Source organism: Pyrus communis, unplaced genomic scaffold, assembly GCF_963583255.1.
Source record: "Pyrus communis unplaced genomic scaffold, drPyrComm1.1 SCAFFOLD_35, whole genome shotgun sequence".
Classification (NCBI taxonomy): Eukaryota; Viridiplantae; Streptophyta; class Magnoliopsida; order Rosales; family Rosaceae; genus Pyrus; species Pyrus communis.
The window spans coordinates 1-17,607 of NW_026908896.1; the positions used below are offsets into that span (position 1 = coordinate 1).

General features: G+C 36.3%; 1 long non-coding RNA gene across 4 annotated transcripts; it reads right to left on the reverse strand.

The window, feature by feature from the left end:
- Window positions 1–2,509: 2,509 nt before the first annotated feature.
- On the reverse strand, window positions 2,510–14,407 carry LOC137724333 (uncharacterized). 4 transcript variants are annotated; one of them, XR_011067367.1, is made up of 6 exons: window positions 14,173–14,407; window positions 13,895–13,970; window positions 11,644–11,735; window positions 11,428–11,524; window positions 11,080–11,172; window positions 2,510–2,637 (listed from the first exon to the last, which is right to left on the reverse strand). It is a non-coding gene; the product is annotated as an uncharacterized lncRNA (long non-coding RNA). The 4 variants fall into 4 exon arrangements; XR_011067366.1 differs by lacking the exon at window positions 2,510–2,637 and adding an exon at window positions 8,253–8,506 and having other exon boundaries at window positions 11,644–11,724; XR_011067365.1 differs by lacking the exon at window positions 2,510–2,637 and adding an exon at window positions 8,254–8,506 and having other exon boundaries at window positions 11,428–11,536.
- Between the last annotated feature and the right edge of the window lie 3,200 nt (window positions 14,408–17,607).

Consider the following 17,607-nt stretch of genomic DNA (forward strand, 5'->3'; position numbering starts at 1 on the left):
CTTACACTCACCATAAAGGTCTCCCAACTATTTGGCAAGGATCCAAGTAACAAGAGCGCTTACAGCTCGTCCTTAATTGTCATGTTCATAGTAGCCAATTGGTTGATGATATTTTGGAAATTGTTCAAGTGTTCTGCTACACTTAAACCATCCTTGTATTTCACATTGATGAGCTCTTTGATCAAGAAGGTTTTCTTGGTTGGGGTCTTTTTCTCGAACAAGGACTCAAGCTTCATCCAAACACATGGTGAAAAACACTATCGTCCACCCATTGTCTAATTGTGACAATTGCCTTGCGATTCATCTTCTTCCACTCGGCATTAAACATGCTTTCGGGATTAGCGGCATCTCCTTCAATTGGCTCATGCAGATCATTGCAATAGAGAATGTCCTCCATCCTTGGCTTCCATGTTACCCAATTGGAGTTGGTGAGTTTGATCATAGTGCCACTTCCTTCCATCTCATAGTACGAGCCAATCGAGCTTTGATACCACTTGTTAAGAATGTTGGTATTACAAGACAGAGAATGCACAAAGTAAAGTAGAAAATGGACACCAAGAATTTATGTGGTTCGGCAATTTATGCCTACGTCCACAAAACAAGGATCAGTCTTAACTATATGAAAAAGATGAGTACAACAAGAGTAGTCTTACCAAGCCAAAGATAAGGCTTGATGGATACAAGAAAGTATAACACACACTTTCTATCACTCTAAACTTCACTCATAACTGTACTAGCCAGCTACAGGAGAAGCACCTAGCTCCAAGTGATCCTATTCGTAGCTCTTATGCTCTTTCTCTTCTTCCATACCCTCATAACGTGGGGTGGAACACTCTCACTCTCACTCTTGGAGTGGAACTCTAGGTTTGGACTTGATCCCCTTCTACTCACACTTGGTTCTTGATTGGTTACATCACTACAACATCACACCCATATTTATAGGTGAGGGCTTGGCATTCTACTAGTTTCTAGTTCCTTCTACAAACTAGAACTAGTTTCTAGTTTCTGGTATATTCTACAAACTTCTAGCTTAGATAATTCTAGACTAGCCACAAAATTGTAGCTTTTAGATCCTTCCATTTGCAACCAAGGAAGCTAGTACTATTTCTAGCTTCTTCCACTAACTTAATAACTTGTTAGAATTGTCTAGCATGCTCCACCCACCTCACTTACTTACTAGAATAATCTAGAACACTCATCATGGGCTGGACCATATACCAACAATATCAATTATCATTCAAAGCATAGAATTAGAAAGACATCCTTAATAACAATGATATGAGTAACGCAACAACGTCTGCAAAATGGTCTACTTACCTCTAGCCTTAAAACGCTTGATTTTAAGAGGTCATGAGCAGACTGCAATGAAGAAGCACCAAGATAATGGAAACCTTGTTTCACAGCTTGCATTGTGTATGGTATGAACTCCAAAACAGAACCTGTGTCTGCAACTGTCCCAACTACCCCCTTGCAATTTTCAGCTTATCTGTATCGCCCAAGTACCTCTGATCACTCCCTTTTGTACTTGCTTCAAGAGATCCCATGCCTCGATATTTTTGACTCGGCGACCATTCTAATAGAAAACATCAGATCACTCATATCAAACTGTTTCCTTAATAGAGGTTAAGCATGCAGAAATCTAATTTACAATGACAAAGAAACAGCAAACAGCATGTTGCTTGTAGACAAGTAGATGAAAGTCCTGTGCAATTTATATATATAATTGGGGGTGAATGTGGTGGTGTTATCCTTCCGTCTCCGATTTGTTTTCTCTAGCCGTACCCCTTCATCTTTTTGGTTGTTCAAATGATTCAGCCTCTTGCTTTGTTGTTCGCGAATTAGTTATCGAAGTTGTTTTCTTGAAAATCAATGAGGGGTTAGAAACTTCTACCCATTTTTAATTCGATCAGAATTTGTTCTGGGCTGATCTAATCCAACGTTTCCAGGTGAGAAAGCTTGCTGAAATTTCGATTTTTATTGAACTCAAGTATGCTTCTTCAGTTTCTCAGGTTGATTTGAATGAGTTTTCTTACCCAAAAAAGCTAGGGTTTCCTGGTGTGTTATCCTTCTCTCTTCTTCTCCAACAATGTTTGCTAATCCACAGGGCATCATGGTGAGTTCTTTGACATGCCGTTAGATTCCGTTTGCTGTCAGAAATTTTTAATTTTGTTTATGCGAGTTTCTTCCACTAAGTAAGTTGCTAGAATTGTCTAGCATGCTCCAGCCACCTCACTTACTTTCTAGAATAATCTAGAACATTCATAATGGGCTGGACCATATACCAACAATATCAATTCTCATTCAAAGCATAGAATTAGAAAGACATCCTTAATAACAATGATATGAGTAACGCAACAACGTCTCCAAAATGGTCTACTTACCTCTAGCCTTAAAACGCTTGATTTTAAGAGGTCATGAGCAGACTGCAATGAAGAAGCACCAAGATAATGGAAACCTTGTTTCACAGCTTGCATTGTGTATGGTATGAACTCCAAAACAGAACCTGTGTCTGCAACTGTCCCAACTACCCCCTTGCAATTTTCAGCTTATCTGTATCGCCCAAGTACCTCTGATCACTCCCTTTTGTACTTGCTTCAAGAGATCCCATCCCTCGATATTTTTGACTCGGCGACCATTCTAATAGAAAACACGAGATCACTCATATCAAACTGTTTCCTTAATAGAGGTTAAGCATGCAGAAATCTAATTTACAATGACAAAGAAACAGCAAACAGCATCTTGCTTTGTTGTTCGCGAATTAGTTATCGAAGTTGTTTTCGTGAAAATCAATAAGGGGTTAGAGACTTCTACCCATTTTTAATTCGATCAGAATTTGTTCTGCGCTGATCTAATCCAACGTTTCCAGGTGAGAAAGCTTGCTGAAATTTCGATTTTTATTGAACTCAAGTATGCTTCTTCAGTTTCTCAGGTTGATTTGAATGAGTTTTCTTACCCAAAAAAGCTAGGGTTTCCTGGTGTGTTATCCTTCTCTCTTCTTCTCCAACAATGTTTGCTAATCCACAGGGCATCATGGTGAGTTCTTTGACATGCCGTTAGATTCCGTTTGCTGTCAGAAATTTTTAATTTTTTTTTATGCGAGTTTGCTGGATTTTTTAATTTTTAATTTGGTTGGTCAATTTTCTTTGCCGTTTATTATGTTTTTGTTATGCTTTTCGTTTTTGTTTGGACCTTTGGTTTTTCTTTTCGGTTTTTGTTGTTGCAGTATAGTGTTGTTTCGGCGATGGCTTTTCAACTCTTTGTTTTTTAGCCGTTTTGTTTGCATTTTTTTTATTCCAGGTCGGGATGCTTTAGGAGGTGTATTTAATTGGGAATTTCAGAGATTTAAATGGATTTATAAATCTATGGATTTTTATGGAGTTTAATTGATTTGTAGAGATTCTATGTAAAATTTTGATTCAATTCCTTCAATTCCCTCAAAATCTCATGGGAAGATATAAGATTTGTGGATGCTTAAAATACACTACGAAATCTCTCCAATTCCCTCTAATTCTTCAACTTTTTCAAATTCTTTAAAATCAAATTCTAATTGAATACACCTGAAATGTTATAAACGTCTTTAAAATCCTAATTGAATACACCTAGATTCATTAAAAGAATTAAATTTCCTCAAAATTCCAATTAAATACACCCCCTTATTTTTTTTATTTTTTTGTTAGTCTTTCAGCAGGCTATGACTTTGTGTTTTTCTTTGGTTATTTTTGCAGCGCTTCAACGACATTGTGGTCAGGATTTGAACGGCTTTATGGTCGCAATTTCCAGTTATGGCAATTGAGTTTTTCTCAGGTATTAGTTTTTTCTGGTGGCCACAGTTTATCGAGTGATGTGGGTGTTGTATTTGGGTTTTTTGAGTTGTCTTTTGATTGTTTTGGGTGATTTGTTGCTTAATTATGGATCCAAACCATCAGAGACTAGGTATTCCACATAATTGCCCTTAGCCACCACCTCAAGGCGGCAGGGGCGGCGATTCCTCCATCATTTTCCTTGTCCTCTTCGCTTTCCTCGCCATTTTAGCCGTGGTAACCCTCTCACACTTTAGACTTTGCTCTCCAACTCAGAACTAAGGCTAGGTCTTCTTTGTCATTGTGAATTTGCTTTATATTTCTTCGACATTCGTGTATTTCATTGCATTTTATCTTCGAGCTTAATCCATCACTTGATATGTAGTACCAACTCAGTTGTTCATCAATTTGTTTCACTTTTAGGTTTTAGTATGGTTAAGTAATTCCTCTATTTCGAGTATCATGTATATGTTCTTGATTTGCACTGAATGCATATATTTGTGTTAAAGTATTAATTTTGGCTTTTTACAGTTTCGTAATGCATTCTTTTGTCATGTCATTAATGATCATATGTTTGCTAAGCATGATCATGTGCAATAAAATGCATCTGGTGACTTCATTAATCCTTTATCTAATATTTGTATTAGTTGATTAAGAATTAGAGTTATACGATGTCCCAATAATGCATCGAATTGGAGGTTTTTCTCGGAATTTTTTGTTTCTATAATAATAGTTGCAATAGACTTGGATTGTATTTTTGCTAAATATTATGATATGCTAGTTGGGGAACTTCGATTAGTATGCTAAATTCTTAAAACTGGGACGTCTTGATGTTTACAGACGGTTCTTCCAACATCATCAACCATATCAATTATGCACCAAGTCCTAGAAGGTCATTTTGGGGTACATTGGAGAGGAGGTGCTCTTCTAAAGACAGTTACAAATCCAGCTGATGTACATTGAGAAGTTGCTTGAATAGGGCTTTAACTTTGCCTGCTTCAAATTTCAGGTTTTCATCTCAAGCTGCCTCTGGTCACCCCATTTTGAATATGTTCAAGTGACCCTGCAGATTGATCAGGTAACTTTGGTAATCCATGTTTGGAAGATTGAGGATTCTGTCTTTCCATTCATTATAGTTTTGAAAGCATCTGTTAGCAACATTGTAGGTAAGGGATATTCCATGCGGTACAAAAGGGGTTGTCATGATCAATTTTGAGAAGATTGAGGTAAGGCTATGTGATATTAATCTTTAGTATTTGTATATTAGTTTCACTTAGTCGAAGGTCTTGAAATCTCCATTTAATAAGTCCAAAATGTGTATTCCTTTAGGAACCGTTCGATAACCATTTGGTTTTTGTTTAGATTTATTTTTGGGCATTTACAATAACTTTACTTTAGTATATGTAGATTTAATATTACAATGTTGTATAAATTTATATATTATCTTCTTCTTAGGTTCTTCAAGCATTTAGCTTCTTAGAATATCATTTTTTTTTTTTAAAGCTAGAGTAGTGCATTTTATAGTGTGGCCTAACTTCCTTTTCATTGAAGTGGGATTTTTGAGAGGGGCTGGTGGATCTCTGAAAAGTAACTTGGTGGAAATTCCTTATTACACTGTTCTGTCTCAGAAGTTGTGAATTATATGCAGGCATGGATGTTGTCTTAGTTAGATCGTTGTTTTAAACAACCGACTCATTTTTTGCTATTACTTTTCAGATTTTACTTATATGTAGATACTCTCTCTTCATTTTCTAGATGGTTGACAAATTGAATGATGAAACCATGGCAATAGAACTTGGTCCACCTGATTTTAAAGAGGCCCTATAAGGTAATATGCTCAGCCTCAATTTTATAGAGCTCTTACATTAGTTTTTTCTTGCTCTTTTTTAACTCTTGACATGATTTCAAGGTGTTGGAAGAGCCCTCTTCCGAGCACATGTCGAGGGTCAACTATAGGTTAACAGATTTGTATATTTATTATTAGCTAACTCTTAATTATGATGCCGTAAAAAAAAAGGTGAAGGATAAGTTCATGGGTTTGAAAGAAACTAAAGTGGAATTAATTGGAACCGAACCATTCACTAGAAATCGATATATTTTTAGGTGTGTTCGGAATACAAAATAGTATAATAAGTGGTATATGTGGTTTATAGTTTCTATTCTTTTTCTTATAATCTCTTATGCCTTGGTCTAATTACTTTCTTTAATTCAATCTTCTTTTGTAGAAACTTGGTTACAAGGCAAGTTGGAAACGCACAAAAATTTGATCGTGTTCTATAGAATTGCCAAAGAAGGTTATCTCCATTTCAAAATCAGACTTCTTTCTACACACAAAAACACTAGGTAAACACGCATTATCCTTATTTTGTTCATGATATAATTCTAGTGTCTATAAATTTGCTTTTTACATCTCTTCAGCACAGTATTAAAGGGAATTTCCACAACTACACTCAATTTGGGCCAACATTTGGTAAGCCTTTCTTTTTCAGTCAGTTTCATTTGTCTATATTTGAATCAATAACTTTTTTTACGAATAATGATTCTTGCAACTGCTCATAAATTGATTCTTTTATTTTTCCTGCAACTTCAAGTGTTGATTTGTTGAAAATACCATGCGTCAATCAGCAATGTGGACTTTTCTCTACATATGACCATCAGATTTCGATATACCTTCCATCATATTTCCTCCCTTACTATTTATAGAACAGTTATGTTTCTCATCGTATTAACACATTGAAAACAATATTTACATATCCAATCATTACTACAAAGTGTTTACAATTGGACTCTATTTGAGTCCCCTCCACCCAAATTAACACAAGTCTGAAAGGGCTACATGTGTTTTCCATTTTTAGTAAACAATGTTCACCAATCCCAGCTTTTAAGTGTTAATGTTCGGACGAAGATTTCTCTTGAGAAGGATCCTCAGAACTCAGCACAGTTTCTCAAGGGATTGGCACTTTAGATGTGTAGTCGGGCTCTTGCTTGTTGATGTGCTACAAGAATAGGACATAGTTCTGAAAGGTGCATTTGTAGGGCCTTAGGTGTAGGCTTTGAGGCTCGCAATCAAAACTAAGTGCTAGGCGTGTCACTACTATCTTAGTATAGCAGATGTAGAACAAGTGTGTTTTAAGTCAATTTCTTGCTCCCCAAGTTACTTAGACTTCTTGTTATTAAAGGATTGTCGTGGATAAGTTAAGTCCACATTAAGTTCTTTTTCTTGTCTTGTAAACAAGGATTTTTAGTTCATAGTCTTGTATGTTCGAATGAAGAGAGTCCATATCCCTTTAAACCATTTGCTTGGTTCTTGATTGATTTTAATGACAACATATCCATTAAACTAACCAGATCCAGATGCACATGGAACTCTTAAAATAGGAAAACTGATGGAAATAACTTAAATACATAATGGAGAATGCATTAAGTAATACATCTACAAATTTAGAAAACAAACAAAGAGCTTCAAATAAGATTTCACCTTATCTGGCAAGGTTGAACTTCTTGCAGTCACTTCTCTTTGAGTTTATAGGGATTTATATGCTAAAAAGGGGATGGATGGTAAACAAGTTTACACAAGGGAATTTATACTACGCCACTAAGGGAGATAGCAGAGTTTTAAACCAGACAAGAGATAGCTTATCGCTAAAAATGACTGAATCTTGGTTGATTTCAGCTTTTGGATGCAAATCTGGCTTGAGAGCAAAGTTTGTATGTTTATTTGTTTGATTGGTTGAGTGTCCTTGTCTTTGAGGCCACTTTCTCCTTTTATAGGCCAATTAGCCTGACTACTATGACTTCGCTCTTGCCCGAAAGCATCTAAAGGGTAATGAGTCATCAACATTTTACTTGGAATGCCACTAAAAAGTGTTCTTTGATTGGTAATAGGTTAGTCTTCATCACTTGTCACTTCAATGATAAGCACATGGTTTGTATCTAGGCTGAGAAAGCTTTACTTTGCCTTTGGGCTTGGTGCTGTACTTCGGGCAAGTCCCCATTAATTTGGCACCCTTGAGCTTTCCTTCATCTAAGTCTAATGTTCAAATATTAACCCACACAGTTAACATTTGCACATATATCAAAAAAGGCATTATCGCTTGGATTTGTCCTTTAAGAAAACCGACAACAATTATAACGTAACCTACCAAATACCAAATTAAATACTCGAACATGACAATCCCAAACATAAACAAAATTCTCCATGAATTCAAAACAATATTAATTAGGGCAAAAGAACCCCAAACATAAACAAAATCCCAAACCAATTAAAAAAAATCTTGGGCCAAAATAGGCCAACCCGTGCATTCCTCATCCTTCCCTCCTTCCCTTTTTTTTTTTTTTTTTTACCCTCATGCCATTAATCTGTCTCCTCTTATAATTATATAAACAACAGCAAAAAACATTAATACAGTAATGAAAATAAACAGAGACCTTAAGGGAAAAAAAAAAAAAAAAAAAACCAATTACACATCAACTTCATGTTTATATAAAAGAGATGAGATTATTGGAGATACAGAACCTTGGTTACAGCTCAAGAGCAAGACTGAATGAAATGATGAAACTTAAAAGAGACATATTACATGGATCAATCGTCATTATACGAAACATGTAAACTGGCAGTGCAGCTGGATGCCTCAGGATCCTCAGCCCCACAAAAGTCGTAGAACTTGGCAGCATATGGTGGATTGTCGGGTCCCAATTCATAGTACCTTAAATTGATTAAAAAAAAAAAACATCAATCAAGTAAAGCTGTCACTTCTAATTAATCAAATACCAGACCCTAAGAAATATAGAAGCATAGTTATTGAAGAGAAAATTCTCTCCCCCTCAATATTTCCAGTCAACTGGGAAATAGAAAATACAACCCAAAATGCCCAAAAAGCAAAAGCTCAAAGACAAAAATAGAAAATAAAAAGGCATTCGAAAAGAGAGAGTCGTTGAAATTTACCCAAAATGTACAGGATCCAGGACTCACAGATAAATTAATTTCAGGATCAAACACTAAAGGGATAAGAAACTTTACCCTTTTTCTCATTTGCAGGTACCAAAATCAATTAATAAAATTAAGTTTAGGGTTTTCATACTCTATTGGGTAATGAAAGTCATGTGAAAAGTTTGGAAATAACCAAACCAACATCCAATTTAGTACACACTTAAGAAAAACGTAAGTAAGAAACTATTTCCAATTTGTCATTCATTTATCACAGTAATACGATCATAGAAAAACTCTTAACTCACTTATCAAAATGGGTAAAGTACAATAAACTACTTCAACTATTGGTCTCACGACACTTTCATACCTCATCATTTTAAAATGACAATGTCATACCTCCGTCAGTTTTTCTGTTAGTTTCTCTGTTAAGTGTTGACGTGGCTTGGCTTAAATAGTGATGTGGTTTAAATAAATTAATTAAATATTAAAAACTAAAAAATTAAAATCATTTAATATTTTTTTTACATGGGGACCCACCCCCTTTCCCCCTCCCGTCTTCTCCAAATCCAATCCACCCCCTTTATTCCCCATCCACCCCCTTTCTCCCTTCTCTCATCTGCAACCCCACCCACCTTTCTCTCATTTGCAACTCGCACTCACCCTCCCTTCTCTCCTCTTCATTGTCGACTCCATCCACCAATGACCATCACCTTCTTCCCCATTCTAACTAACGACATCGAAGTCGCCGATCTCCGGCACACCAACCTCACCCCCTTACGGGTACCCACTCCCTCCATTGATCTCCTCCCCTTCCTTACCAAACTACCCATATCGGTTCGAATACTTCTGCGACCTTGACAGCCTTGTTGCCCCACGATTACCAAGTAATCGACTTCATTGTCGGCTTTGCAGAAGTTGAGGACCGCCTCTGCCACCTCCCCCTGCTCCCGCAGCCCAGCACCATCTTCAAGCCAAGCAAAATGCAACAGCAATCCCTCGCCCACCACCGTTGACAAGTCTCTTGTGAATACAACTTGGGTTTTTTTTTTTTTCTGGGAAAAATTGAATGGTTTTGCTTTGTTTGGTTGCTCAGAAAATGTGAGAGAAAGGAAATGAATTTTTTTGATATTCTGAAGGTTCCATTTTCTTAGAAAATTGAGGTAAACAGGAAGATGGATTTTTGAACTTTTGTTAATGGTGTGTTATCAGGATTGGTGGGTGCTTTGTTTTTGATGCATGCTTGTAGGTTAGAAATAGAGAGAACGGCGGAGGAAGAGAAGAAAGGCACCTGGTGGGAATGGGAGTGGCTGGTTTGGGGTGGGATCTAGGTTTGGGTTAGAGGAAGACGGCAACCTCGTCGGCCCCAACCTCGACAGCTCTCCCTCTTTCCCTTTCTCCTTGATAGCTTCGGAGACGGCAACGACGGCTGATCGGCAATGGGCAATGGAGTGGGAGAGGGAAGTGGGTCTGAGCTTGCAAGTAGATCCGAGAAAGGAGGGCGGACGAAAAAAAATCTAGGTGGGTTTGGGGGGTTCTGGGCACGACGAGATAGGGAAGTGGGGAGGAAGGAGACTACGGTGGAGAAGAGAGGGAGATGCGAGAGAGAGGGGAAAGGGTGGTGGAGGAAGGTTGGGGGGTACAGGTGGAAAGGGGATGAGGGGTCGGGTGGGAAGGGGTTTTGGGGATGCAGAGAAGAGAAAGAGGCAAGAGGGGGAAGAGAGGGAGGAGAGAGCGAGAGAGATTTAATATAATTTTTTTTTTAATTATTAAAATATATATTTAATTATATTTTAATCCAAATGGATTAGTGAGTGACCCCGTATCTAGCCACGTCAGCACTTAACAGAAAAACTAACGGAGGTATGACATTGGCACAAATTCGTAAGATAAGGTATGACATTATCATTTTAAAAAAGATAAGGTATGAAAATGTTGTGAGACCAATAATTGAGGTAGTTTTTTGTACTTTACCCTATCAAAATTGAAATTAAATTGGATGTTGGGGTCAAAATTTTGCGTCCGCCTAAGGATATTTTAGGCTAAATATTTAACTCTACTCAGTGGTTATTTTACTTACGGTCTTCAGATTTAGACTAAATATTTAACATTCCATAGTGTAGTTTCAATTTCAACTTTTCCATGAGAGCTTGTACTGGATTTATCTTCTTTAGCCTTTTGTTTGCAATTTGAATTACATGACTCAAAATACAACCCAAATAGAACACATATGGCCCATAGAAAAAAAAAATGCGAAATATTTACCAATCACTATTCACAGTTTTAGTCAAAGAACTCAAATTTCAGAGATACAAAACAGAGAAGCTTGTATAAATCATTTATAAAGGTTACCTCCTTTTGGTTGAAAAACTGAAGGGTGACACCAATTCTTCTGCTTCCACCTCCTTATGGAACTTGAGCCGCTAGTCACATATGTACATGAACCTAAAATCGGCAACCAGTCAGTACCTTTGGCAAGCTCATGGGGTATGACAACATGTATGGAAAGATTATTGCAACTCTAATATAAGACAACGCTTATGAAAAAATAATTTTTTTTGTCGGAGGTTAACGACAACACTGATAATAGGGTAAGCAATTTCTGTACATATGAAGGTTATCACCATTGTCATCAAAATTTAGGGAGTAACTGAATGAGTGTTTGTTAATAAACCGAAAAGAAACATAATCAACTACAACCTTGTGGATCTTGCTTGATTCATTGAGTAATATGTGTCGTAATCATTAGGAGGATCAGGGAGAGGAGCTAATGCAGGTCCTTGAGAATTGCACAGATCTACAGTTCAAGCTCCGAACAAAGTATCAATTTATCAGCAATTGTGACATTCATTATTCCTAAAAAAGTTTTTGATTCACAAATAAACAAATGAAAGTAATCGAAAAAGAAACGCTTACCACATGCTGGCTGAATCCGAGCTCAAAATGACCACGATATTTTCCCGGCGATGATTACAAAGAGATTGTTGCCTGGGACTTCTGTCCATCCCCTAAAAACAATGTCATGAACATATTTATTGGATAAATGTGTGTGTACCCAAGAACTACACTGAAACAACCACAAAGATTCAAACTTCCACATTAAATATGATCTGCAACTAATAAAAATTTAATTGACTGGAAATCACATATAAACCCAAATGAATCTGAACCCAGCATTCATAGCGTACTCATAAGAATATATAACTTCTGTAGCTAATTAGTAATATAGCTACCACCTGAGTTCCTCTGAGAAAAAATTAACAAAAACTATAATTTTAAGAAGAAAAAAAAATGAAGCTTTTTTCTCCTGTAAGGGACCATGCCAGTAACCGATTCGATCGAGAGTTTTTACAAATCCAAAACTACAAAAAATTGAGAAACAAATTAAAAGTTGAGATTGATGAACACCGTACCTTACGGTAAACACACAGAGCTCTTCGATGAACCCTTTGTAAAAATTCTTTCAATAACCTTCTTGCAAAGCACAGCCCAAGAAGAGCCAAACCATTTGAAAAACTTAGGGCTTGTTTGGTATCTTATTTGAAATTTTTTATAATTTCTCAAAACATTTCTTAAGAATTTTTCATGAAAACAATTTTCTTTAGGACTCAAAAATTTGTTTGGTATGCGATTTAAAAATTTTAAATCTTACAACTCAAACTGGACAAATAGATCCAAAAATATGGGGTCGAGAAAGAAAGAGGAGAGAGGAGGAAAGAAAGTAAGAGACGATTGGAGGAAAGAGAAAGAAGTGAGAGGATCGGAGGAGATAGAGAAGAAGAGGAGTGAGAGAAAGAACCAAGAGAATAAAGAGAGCGGATTGGAAGAGGGACGAAAAAGGTTAAAAAAAAATAAAAGAGAAGGGGGAGAGAGAAAGAAGAAAAGAGAGATATATTTGGAGTGAGGGGATGAGGGAGAGAAAAGAAAGGAATGAGTTTTAAGTTTATAAACTCTAAAAACTCATTATTTGTGTTTTTAGAGAATAGACTGTATTTTTTAGTTAGTCTTGAGTTCAGTTTTTGAAAATAATCCTACCAAACAAGTTTTTAAAGCCTAAAACTTGAAAATTGTTTTTGAGTTTAAAAGGTTGGATTCAAGTAGAGTACCAAACAGGCTCTTATATTCCAAACATAACAAAACTAAATGAAATATCAAATCCCAGAAATCATAATGCTTCTATACAGTGAATGATCTTTATGAACCACAATTTGTAAATTCCTAAAAGCTTATCACTGGAAGATGGGAATTACACATTTCCATTGGACCTAAGGATCATACACCCAACATCAAACACCCATCGTGATCAAACCAAACTTTCATTCAATTAAGTCTCAAACACTTTAATTAAGTTAAAAAGAACAGTCCAATTCTACCAAAACTATATACAGAAACCGAGAAAAATAGAACAAACAGTGGTGCAAAGGTGTATAATGACACTAAACCTTCAAATGAAATTAAAAAATAAAAAATAAATACCCAAACCAATATAAAAGCCAAAGTCATTCCTAGCAACTGTAAAATAACTATTAAAAAACGAAACCCATATGAGATCACAACAAATTAAAACGCCTAGATCAACATGAACATTAAATTAGCTACAAACCTAGATAAACCAACACTAAATTAGACTAAACAAAAAAGACAAAAGCTTCAAATCAAATTCCAAATAAAAAATTTGGATAAAACCAACAACAAAACCACACCTTGTTCCTGTTCTGTCTCCCTTCTCTTGCTTTTCTCTTTTGCCTACTCCCCACATTAAGTCTTTTTTTTCCTCATTTTTTTCTCTTTTGGCTGCTCACTTAACCCCCATTTTTTTTTTCTCTTCACTTTCCTCGATTTCCAGTCCCCCACTTTCTTCCACATCTATCTTTTTTTCCTCATTTTTTCCATCACTATTCTTGACGCTAATTCTCCACTCTTTTTTATCTCTTAATTATTTCACTCAAACAAAACATGGGATCACATTTTCTCAAGCAGCCCAAAAAAAGTGACCAACCCAAAATCAGAAAAACATCCAAATTAAAACATACAATCACCATTGTCCAGCAGCAAACGATAAATTAGAAATACAAAACAAAGAAAGAAAGAAAAAAACAGAACCCGCAAAAACCCAAATGCAAAAAGAAACAAAAGGGTGTTGCTTTGAATGTAAACGGGGAAATACCTGAGCATCAGAAGAAGAGGACTTATCATTTTCTTCATTTGGAAGCGACATAACTCTGCTAAATGGGATTATAAACCTACCCAAAATACAGAAAATTTATTAGAATACATCGCCAAACAAAAGAAGAAGTCGTTTTTCAAAAGCAAATTTGATATTAAATCAAGAATTTAAGAGTATATGTATATCAGCTCAGAATTTATACAGATCGTGTAATTGAATTGATTGAACTGAGAGAGAGAGAGAGAGAGAGAGAGAGAGAGAGAGAGAGAGGGGCTTACTGATTGTTTCAAAGGGAGAGAGGGAAGTGATTGGAAGCTGCTCCCTTACTTTTTCTCCCTAAACCCATACCTCCATACCTCCCATACTCTTTGTCGAGGGGGGGAGAGAGAGAGAGAGAGGAAAGGTGGGTTCGTGGTGAGTGAAGGGGTGAAAAGAAATCCCTGGGAATCAGCCTACCCCATACTTCTCCCTTAATCTCTCCCTAAACCCATAACTCACTGCCGAAAATACTCTCCGCTCACACTGAAAAACCGTCCTTAAGCCCAGTGGCAATCTTGTAAATAAAGCTAAATTTGGGTTGAAATCGGCATGATGGCAATTTTGTAAATAAACTGAAATCAACCCAAAATTGCCCAGTGCCGTTCCCCCTTCTACATTAGACTAAAGTAATCTCTATTAATTAATAAAATCTTTTTTATCAACTAAAAAAAAAGTGAAAAGATAAATTAGTCTTCTATGACACAAAAAAAATGATGAACAATAATGTAATTTCATAGGTCCAAATTTTACTTTTTTTTATTGAAACCTCACCTACAGGTGATATTAAAATACCTCCAATATTTAAAAATATAAAAAAATACCAAAAACAAAAACCTCTCACTCCCCTCACGTTCTCTCTCTCTCTCCCTCTCTCCTTCTCATTTTCTAAAAAATACGTTCATACACAAAAAGTGTGTAGACAAATGTTAGCTTTTAAATTCCACAAAAGCTTTTAGCTTTGCGAAGGTATGCGTTTGCCAACTCACCTCTTGCTTTTGTTGCACTAAATTGGTCGATTGGGTTTGAATTACGAAGAGGTTAAAGTGTTCGAGGGAAAGACTGAGTCACATTGCAACCGAGAGACATAGGTTAAAGTTTAATTGTGTAAAAAAATAGAGAGATTGAACAGTCTGGGAGACTAGGAATTGTAACTGCCACTTATAAGTTAATTGAAGAAGTAAAGCCCACAATCTATAGCCAAGACGAAGATACGAAACAAATTGGTACGTGAGAGGAGTGAAAAGTGTTGGGGCAATGGTGTAATCTCAATTGTTGGGGTCGGGAATGGGGAAAACCACTCTTGCCCCGGTTAGTATATAATGATCAAAGTATCAGAACCCAGCTAGATTGCCCCCTCCGGTTCATGAATCTCAACAGTAGGATGATGTAGTATTAGGCATTGTAAGTCTAAATGATGTTTTCTGTTTGTATGATCTGTGTTTAAGATATTGTGTTATCCACTTAAACTCTTTGAGTGTTTTTGTATAGAACTTATAATTGTCGGGGTGTTCTGTCCATCCTTAGAATTAGTGTCCTCAAGCACGCCTAATTTGTTTAACCCTTTCCAATATAAGCGACAATTTTAGTGGTTTCAAGCCAAAATTGTGATTTGACGTTAACATATTTTATAACACTTTTCAATTTTTATGAACATGTTTTCTTCTTATTTTTGAAATGTAGTTTGCAAAGGGGAATCCATTTGCCACTAATCTACCACAACTCAAAGTTAGAGATCAAGAAGAGGTGACGGAAAAGGCAGTGACAACCACATTACGAAAGTCTCTTGAGTTTCTATTCAACAATCCAAGCACATGATGGACATAGGGCTAGGGATTATGGGGGTCCCATGTTTCTTCTTCCTGGTTTGGTAAGGAGAAAAGTAGTAATCACCATGTAATTCAGAAAATGAAAGCACGAGAATCTATATATAATGATTAAATATGAGAAATAAGTTTTGTCATTCCAAAAGATGGCTGCATATTCATTTCAGAACTTCACAACCTTTCTTCTTAGTTAAATGAATAAACCAAGATTGGTTTTTCTTTATCATTTGGTCCATTTGGTAATTGTTGAGTGATTAAGTATTACTTACCAATTGCAACAGATCATTGCACTTTCAATTACTGGATGTCTGAATGCGGTTATGGTGCAGATATCTCTATAATCATCAGGTAAGAATGGTTTTCATGAAATTAATGTTTTTTAAGAAAGCTTTCTTCTCGGTATAGAATAAATGAATAAATTCGCTGATGAATTGTTTTTGTTGAATGAAGATGGGGAATGGACTCTGCATATTGAGGGCCAAGTACAATGTTTGTAAACTGCTTTGGCTCTTTGTTGAACATTAGCATGTATATGAATTTTGATAGGGATGAGAATATGTTTTAATATATTTCACAAATTTAACATAGTTTTAAAATTCGCGGTATCGCGGCCTCAATTTCTAGTGATATACTATATCCAATACGGTACCCATTAGTTTAGCTTTGACATGCATCCATGAAAATCCAATCACAATTTCAGGGAACGGGACCCTTACCTAGCCCAATCCTAACCCGTTTTGCCACTTACTCTCAACAATTGGGGTTAACCATGAGGAGTCCAAAACCCATGACTGTATGTACACTTCAAAGATTGATGGCAAACCATAACTCATCAATGACTGATCCGTGGAACGATATTGATGCAGTCCAAAAAAGATGAGAAATAACTCAGAATGTCTAACGAACTTCGAAACGCATATCTTCAAGGTAAATTTCTTTACCAATTACAGCTGTAATTCAGTATTCATAAATATTCCTAATAAACTCCTCAAACCGCTCGAAAAGGTTGTCAATGAACTAGAAAAGAGATATTGTAGTGTAAACACTCATGCAAGGGAGTAGAAGTGTTATTACATTTTATATCTAATAAAAACGAGTAAGTCCGAGACATACCTGAATTGTTGCTAAAAAAAGTCGGTGCCAACAATGGAGGAGTACATGGCCAATGGTTAAAGAGAATTATAAACAGCAAGACGAGAGAACTGCTGAGAATAGTTTTGCAGAAGGGTAGCGTAGTTCCAAGAGCTTGCAAAGACTTCACTTCAAATATGAGCAAGGTGGTGGACCTATTTTACGCGAAGGATGATGGATTCAGTGCACGTGAGATGATGAATAACGTAAATGCAGTGTTTGAAGAACCCATTATTCTCACGGAATTGTAAGAAGAAAGTAATTAAATGGCATGTGAAAATGAAGGCTCCAGAAAACTGTTCTGCAGCAGTAATCAGCCAGCACGAATATCACCCGTACGTTATGCTGTTAAAATTCAGTATTTGGGGAATTCATTGATATGTATTCATTCTTTGTTTGAAGGCCAATATATAATGTATTTAAAGATTTGTAGAGAAAGAACAGTAATAAATTCTTGAGTTATTTGATCACCTGGTGATCAAGGATTCATGGTCACTCACTTCCTTAGATCATCCACTTCAATTCATGAAGATCACATGCATGAAAATGCACCGCCACTGGACCAAATACTCAAATCTTCTGAACACTTTTAAGTAGGGCATAAAGTGAACACTCAAAGTTGATAACTCGCTAGTAAGGATTAATACACCCTAGAGTTAGACATAAGAGTTGGATAAGAGAAGAAATCATTCTTTTCTCAAGCCAAAGGCTATGTTTTAC